Source organism: Lynx canadensis, chromosome B1, assembly GCF_007474595.2.
Source record: "Lynx canadensis isolate LIC74 chromosome B1, mLynCan4.pri.v2, whole genome shotgun sequence".
NCBI lineage: Eukaryota > Metazoa > Chordata > Mammalia > Carnivora > Felidae > Lynx > Lynx canadensis.
In genome coordinates this window covers 81,954,814-81,963,270 of record NC_044306.2, presented here as the reverse complement: position 1 = coordinate 81,963,270, position 8,457 = coordinate 81,954,814, and the positions used below count along the sequence as shown (strand labels likewise).

The following is an 8,457-nucleotide window of genomic DNA, read 5'->3' as shown; positions in this document are numbered from 1 at the left end:
ATATAGGCAATTGAGTGAATGATCTGAGTCTCCAAGTTAAGATTGCCATAATAGTCACTAAACAATACCTCACTTACTTCATTAAGAATCCCCAAGGATGGGCATAAGAGACTGTTAAAAACTGAGAACAAACTGAGGGTTGATGGGGGTGGGAGGGAGGGGAGGGTGGGTGATGGGTATTGAGGAGGGCACCTTTTGGGATGAGCACTGGGTGTTGTATGGAAACCAATTTGACAATAAATTTCATATATTGGAAAAAAAAAATCCCCAAGGATGAGCATGAAATTCCAGAAAACCTACCTGAAAAGCATCATAAGCATGGATTTTCTTATCCTATGACTCAGATTCTACTTCCTAGGTTCATAGCTATGTTTACACAAATATTAAAATTATTGTGATTTATTAAAGGATTAATCCATGAATTGACTGTTGTTTAGACATTATCAACACTTCAGTTGAAAAGTTTGTTATTGATGGCCACAATCCCAGGAATGTATTAACTTCTGTGTCCCTTACTCTCTATGCTCTATTCCCAAGGAAAATTATATCTCCAGGAAGCAGTATACCTGGATTATATAATCTTAACTCCCCACAGGAATAGCTTTTTTGAAACATAATAATTTACCCTCTTAAACTTTTATAGAAATTTGCTACATGGAGAACATTTTAGGGGTCATTTACAAATCCCTGAAGTTAGGATACAATCCGGTTTGTACCCTAATGTCTCTTATGGAAAGATTTATTTTGGTATTTAGTGAAAGAAAATTTCTCTCTCTAATGTACTTTTTTTTTTTTTTTTTTTTTAGCACATGAAAGTTTGTTACTATCATGTTTGCATCATCAAATCATCAAAACTTACGGTTTTGGTCTTTTCTTCTTGCCTTTGCAGAAGGTCAATAGAGAGACATTGGCTATTTTGACAACAATAAAGTTGTCACCAGAAATGTCACCAACAGCATGATCTTTGCAACCAATCCAACAGCCAGAACTTCATTGTTTTCTGCAATATAGGTATGAAAGCTGTGAGTTTCTTGACATTTTTGATCAGCGGGCCCCTGACACATTTCCTGATGACAGAATTTAACTGTTCAGCTTCACCCCCAACTTTTTCAAGCAAAATTCTCTTTGAATGTAAAGTGCTTCCAAAGAAGTTGGCCTTTAGGGCTGTGCTCAAATGGGCTTCCTTGTACTGTTTATCATTCCTGTTTGTGGCTGTGGAGCTTCCTGGCAGTACAAAGACCTCGACCACTTGCCCATCCTGCTGGTGCTACAGGCCCAAGTGAAAGATCTAATATATTGTTTAACAAAATTGTGGTGAAATACACATAACCCAATTTTAACCATTTTAAAGTGTAAATTTCAGTAGCGTTAGGTACATTCACAACTATATTATGCAACTAATTTCCAGAAACTCATCCTGTGAAACGGGCATTTTATACTGATTGTGATGGTTAATTTTAAGTGACAACGTCACCAGGTCACAGGGCCCAACTATTTTGTCAAATGTTATTCTGGATATTTCTTTGAGGGTGCTTTTTGGGTGATATTTTTATTTAAATTGGTAGGCTTTGGGTAAAGCAGCTTCCTCTCCATAACATGGATAGGCCTTAAAATCAGTTGAAGGCCTGAATAAAATAAAAGATTGACCACCCCCAGGCAAGAGGGAATTCTACCAGCAGACAGCCCTCAGGCTGAAACTGTGACGTTGGCTCCTCCCTAGGTCTCCAGGCTGATGGCCTACCCTGCAGATTTCCCACTTGCCAGCCTCCATAATTGCATGAGCCACTTTCTTCAAATAAATCTCTATGTATATAAATAAACATCATTTTGGTTCTGTTTCTCTGGAGAACCCCGATACATACACCCATTAAATAAATGCTACCTCTTTCCTTCTCCCCTCAGCCCCTGGCGACCACCATTCTACTTCTGGTTCCTTTGCATTTGACTACTTTAGATATATAAGTGAAATCATACAGTATTTGCCTTTTTGTGACTGGCTTGTTTCACTCAAGATTCATCCACGCAAAAGGTTCGTCAGCTGTCTTACAGATGTGTCAGAATTTCCTTCTTTTTAAGACTGAATAATGTTCCATTGGATGTATAGACCACATTTTGTTTTTCCATTCAACTGTCAATGAACACTTCGGTTGCTTTCATCTTTTGGCTATTGTGAATAATGCTGCTACGAACATGGATGTACACATATCTCTTCAAGACCCTGCTTCAACCAAGACCCTGGATATATATACTCAGAAGTGGGGTCTCTGGATCATATGGTAATTCTATTTTTAATTTTTTGAGAAACCATCATACTATTTACATAGCTGCATCATTTTTACATTCCTACTGACAAGGTACAAAGGTTCCAATTTCTCCACATCCTTGGCAACTACTTGTTATATCCAGCAATAATAATCCTGCAGGAACCCCAAATAATCTTCCGTAGGGGTCATTTTTGTTATGGGGTAGTATTTTATATCTGTGTACATTGGGAGGCGGGGTGCTAATATAGACCTGATCCTAAAAAATACAATAGTAAGACTTGCTACATACATAATTTAGGCTGAATCTACATGACAGCAAAACAATTATTTAGAAGTGAAAAATTCTGTCAAGAGGTTACTTTGCCTTGTAGCACTGAATGATGAAGTGGCTGATTTTATTGTTTAGAATTTGTGTACAAGAAGGCTTATTCAAGGTTTTTCCCCATAAAATGTACAGAGATCACTATAAATGTCACCAAGTCATTTTGAGCGGTAAGCATTTTTAAATTCAGAGGAAGTTTATAATGCAAAGCAGAAGGCGCAAACTGGCAAGCCGTGGCCCAAATCGGGCCTGCAGACTTATTTGATTTGGCCTGCACATTTGTTGGCCCACACAGTTTTTTTTTAAAAATTTGAATCGGTTGACAACTTTTTTAATGGAGAGGTTACGTGCAAAAATCTTGATTTCTAGCTTTTTGGGGAAAACTAGCTGACCCGGCAAGACAGGGCCTACATTCCCACATGGCAACAGATGGCTGGAGCTGAGTAGCAGCTGCCCTTTTAGCCTGAGCTTGTGCTATCCAGTTCCCCACGGTCCCCACCCACCCTGAGACCCGAGAGCCTGCGGACACCCAAGCAGCAGACTTCTCAGTTTCGCCAGGAACCACTTATAACTTCCTGTAACGTTCAGTAAGATGCAACGCCCATGGTGGGCTCTCAGTAGGTTTTGGATTGTTTACTACTTCTGACTCCTCATGTGTTAAAATCATTCAGGATCTTTTGCTTTCTTTCTTGGTAGAAAAGAAGATGGCAAGACTATGGCCTTAAATACATGAAATACAAAAGGAAAAGAATTTAGACAGTGCAGATAGGGGAGCAGTTTAAAAGAAAATAATAGTCCAAATGTAATTTTTTACTGAGCAGTTTAGCCTTGAACTCTTTTTCCCATGTGAGGAAAACTGAAGAAAACAGCACCCAAGAAATGTTTCAAGCTAAGCCCTCTGTTTAATGCAAGAAAGAAACAAGGGGCAAAAGGTTAGTCAGCCGTCTTACAGTGGCAGAATTCTTGAGTTAACATAAATAGAAATAGATACAGAAAATGAGGGCCATATGGTTGGCTAGATCAGAGCCACTGTGTGTGTGTGTGTGTGTGTGTGTGTGTGTGTGTGCGCGCGCGCGCGCGAGTGCGTGTGTGTATTTGCCAGGCCACCCACTGAGAAAAATATTCAACTTACTGTGTTTCAGCATATTAACTCCTTCTTTTTAATTACTGAGGCACTTGAAGTTCTTTTGCACTTTCAGGTGATAGCAAATGGAAAATGTGTTAAAGGAAAATACAAAGGTTTTTCCTCTTTCTCTTGGTGATTGTGTTGGTTAAAAGAACACATGAAATAAAAGAAACATGAAAATCTTTTAAAAGACGTGCCTTTGTCTCCAACCAAAAACATGGTCGCAGGAAAATGGTTATTTAAACCTCTGCTGGTAGCATTATCCCATTGGCCAAAGCAAGTTCTATGGCCAAGTCCAGAGTTACCCTGAAAAGGAACTGTCTTAAGGGCATGGATTTGGTAGGTGTACTTTAGAGAGCAGGAACTGTTCTGGAATGGGGAAATAGAATCTGAGTCAGTGCCTATTCTGGAAAAATACACTAGTTGATCCTTATTAAAATGAAGTTTTACTATTTTTATCGTTTCTATTAAAAAATATGCTCATTTCAAAAATGTGAGAAATACAGAAATCTCTGAGAAGAAAAAGTAAAATCACCCAAAGCCAACAGTCTAATAAAAACCATTTTTTTTTTAATAAAAACGATTCTTAAGGGGTGCCTTGGTGGCCCAGTAGGTTGAACGTACAACTATTGATTTCAATTCAGGTCATGATCTCACAATGGTGGGATCAAATCCTCGGTCAGTCTCCATGCTGAGTGTAGCGCCTACTTGGGATTGTCTCTTTCTCTCTCTCTCTGCCCCTATCCTCTGCACTTTCTCTCTCTCCCTCTCTAAAAACAAACAAACAAACAAACAAACAAACAAACAAAAAACGATTCTTAAAATTTGATGCATATGATTCCAGAAATCTCTCTGCATATATACCTCTCCACTTAGAAGTGGTTTTGATCTACTTAGCAGTGTCTCTAGACATGGTAGAGGATAGCAGCCTTAGACTGAACCTGAATCATCCTCCATTTTCCTAGGATAGTTGTTGATATTTTTAATTCTTTGAGTTGTGTCTGTTTGCAAGCGTGTCTTGACTCAGCAGAGTTGAAGAACCTAAAGGAGGCTGGAAGACGCAACTTATCTCCAGTGAAAATCAGCAAAAAAGGGGAAAGAAGGGAGGAGGGAACAACAAAAGCCCTCTGGGATAGAGGGAAGAGAGCAAACTGTGATACCTCTGTGGGGACTTTGTGGTGTGGATAGTGCTGACTTGTTTATTAGGCACAGTGCTGCAGGCTCCCAATACTTTTAGGGGCCCAAGAAAGCATTTTAATTCTTTTGACATCAGAAGAGAAAGAAATGAACTTTTATGTTTTAATTTACAATATTAATATATTTATTATTATACCAACATAGTCATAAAATATAATTTTTTTAAGTTATGTAAATTTTTTAAATGTTTACTTATTTTTGAGAGAGAGAGAGAGAGACAGAGAGTGAGCAGGGAGGAGGCAGAGAGAGAGGCAGACACAGAATCCTAAGCAAGCTCAGGCTCTGAGCTGTCAGCACAGAGTCAGTCACGGGGCTCGAATTCATGAACCACAAGATCATGACCTGAGCCGAAGTCGGGTGCTTAACCGACTGAGCCACCCAGGCGCCCCAAGTTTTGTAAATTAAAAAAAATTTAACGTTTATTTATTTTTGAGAGGGAGAGAGCATGCAAATGGGGCATGGGCAGAGAGAAAGGGACAGAGGATCCAAAGTGGGCTCTGTGCTGATAGCAGTGAGCCCGATGTGAGGCTTGACTTCCGAACTGCAAGATCATGACCTAAGCTAAAGTCAGAAGCTCAACCGACTGAGACACCCAGATGCCCCAAGTTATGTAAATTTTTTTATTAAGTTTTAAATTTTAATTCCAGTATAGTTAATATACAGTGTTATATTAGTTTCAGGTGTGCAATATAGTCAATTCTATACATCACGCAGTGCTCATCATGGTAAGTGTACTCGTTTTGCTTTTTTTTAAAGTTTTATTTATTTAAGTAATCTTGACACCCCACGTGGGGCTCAAACTCATGACCCTGAGATCAAGAGTCACATGTGTTTCTGACTGAGCCAGCCAGGCACCCCCATAAGTGTACCATTAATCCACATCCCCTATTTTACCCATCCTCCCAACCCCCTCCCCTCTGGTAACCATTGGTTTGTTCTCCATAGTTAAGAGTCTGTTTCTTTGTTTCTCTCTCTCTTTTCTTCCCTTTGCTCATTTGTTTTGTTTCTCAAATTCCACATATGAGTGAAATCATATGGTATTTGTCTTTCTCTAACTGACTTATTTTGCTTAGCATTATGCTCTCTAGCTCCATCTATGTTGTTGCAAATGGCAAAATTTCATTGTTTTTTAAGCCTGAATAATATTCCATTGCGTATATATACCTCTTCTTCTTTATCTATTCATCTATCCATGGACATTTGGATTTCTTCCATAGTTTGGCTTGTAAATAATGCTGCAATAAACATAGGGGTGCGTGTATCCCTTGGAGTTGGTGTTTTTATATTTTGGGGGTAGATACTCAGTAGTGTGATTACAAGATCACATGATAGCTCTATTTTTAACTTTTTGAGGAACCTCCATGCTGTTTTGCACAGTGACTGTACTAGTTTGCATTCCACAAAAAGTGCACAAGGGTTCCTTTTTCTCCATATGCTCACCAACACTTTTTGTTTCTTGCTTTTTATTTTAGCCATTCTTACAGGTATGAGGTGATATCTCATTGTAGTTTTGATTTGCATTTCCCTGATGATGAGTGATTTTGAGCATCTTTTCGTGTATCTGTTGGTCATCTGGATGTCTTCTTTGGAGAAATATCTGTTCACGTCTTTTGCTATTTTTAATTGGATTATTTGGTTTTTAGGTATTGAGTTATATAAGTTCTTTATATATTTTGGATACTAACCCTTTATTGCAAATGTCATTTGCAAATATCTTCTTCCATTCAGTAGGTTGCCTTTCAGTTTTGTTAATTGTTTCTCTCACTGTGCAGAAGTTTTTAATTTTTTAATTTATTTTTGCTTTTGTTTCCCTTGCCTCGGGAGACATAGCTAGAAAGATGTTGCTACAGCCAATGTCAGAGAATAAAATACAATCTTTAATATCTTTTTATGGAAGAAGGGACTCATGAAGGCAAGAGGGCCTGTCCCAACGTATTCAAATTTATTAAACATGTATGTGCCATGACTTTCAGGATTTTTGTCACCTGTGATATTATTCCAATTTGACAAATGATGAATCTGAAAGGTGGAAGGAAGAGAAGAGAGAAAAAGTGGCAAAGTTGGGAACTACCCCAGAAGTCCTGAGTTTCAGCTCACTGTTCTTTGTACAAAGTGTGCCATGGGAGGTGACAGATACTGGGTAGAGACCAACATAGGAAAACACGATAGGAATAAAGGATATGGAAGGCTTTATAATGGGCCAAGAATTTGCCTAGGCACCAAACTTTCTCCGTGAGATGACATGTAGGTGACTAAGTAAAGATGTGGGCAGTCCAAGAGAGTTTGAGGAGCATGAGGAAAATAGTCTGGGCGCCCAGCTGAAGAGCTTCATCAGGTGGGTCATTTTCAGATGTTTCATTTTCTTTTGTGGTCGTGTTCTGTAAAGATGAATAAGACACTAAGAAAACAAGGTCAGTGTAGGCCCTTGGCAGAAAGTTAAAGCCATTTAAAGAAATTTAGTAAAATTGCTTGCTGCTGAGTTGTTACTATATTTAAAAGAAGGCTGTGATAAAATTCAGTAATGAGTTAAGGTTATTAATGATAAATGTGTGTTTTCTAAAAAAATAGTTTTTCAGATAAAGATTGCTTTTGTTTTTTATAAAACATGTGTGTGTGTGTGTGTGTGTGTGTGTGAGAGAGAGAGAGAGAGACAGAGAGAGATTGCCCCTATTTGCTGTATTATCTATCAATTAATTCTACTCTGAACTTGAACTTGGGGTTTGATAGGTAGCACCAAATGAGTCATTCAAACAAAAAAGAGAGATGATCTCATGAACATTATTTTAAAAGTTTACTCTGTTATTCAGAAGTCCTCGAATTTCCAGAAACAGCAGTCCTTGCCTCCCAAATGGCCAAAAGAGGAAAAGGAGGTGTCTCCTGCAAAGGTGTGAAGAGGGGACAGTGCCTCTGGGCATCAGGCGCTGACAATCACAGTCAAAAAGTCAGGACGCTTGGGTCTGAGACAAACACCATCCCAAAGTCTCACTCTCCAAATGCAAATTATCACATAATATATTTAAAATTAATTTGGACTAGAATCGACCTGTGATTCACTTTAAGTAGATCTAAAAAAGCAAGAACATGACTTAGCTTACTACTAACATGGCAGCATGTTTTCCTTGTTAGCTGCAGGGGAGAATAATGTACAGGAAAAGGTGACGTAATGATTGTCTCACTTTCATTATTCTCTCCCAAATGAATAACCTTCCACACCAAGGATGAGCTCACTCACTATTAGTGGAATAACATCTGGTGAGCAAGGGCCCCCAGCCGAACATGCTGTTGGTTTGGGACTATATTTAACCAGCAGAAACCCAACCATGTTTGCATATATCACATATGCAGCCCAGTTACATTGTGGAAAAAAAAATATTAAGGGTAAGGAAATAATCCTAAAAGTATTTTAACATTCAAGATTTTTCCTTATGAAGCAAGGCATTAACCTGTTCCCAAAGAGGTCCTAAGCTATTATTAGAGTGGAATATCTTGGACATGTGGCAGACGCCTTGTCCTCTTTGGCTGAGGCTCGGATGCTTGCCATAGCTATC

General features: G+C 38.7%; 1 pseudogene; it reads right to left on the bottom strand.

The window, feature by feature from the left end:
- Positions 1-855: 855 nt before the first annotated feature.
- On the bottom strand, positions 856-8,231 carry LOC115512996 (annotated as a pseudogene).
- Between the last annotated feature and the right edge of the window lie 226 nt (positions 8,232-8,457).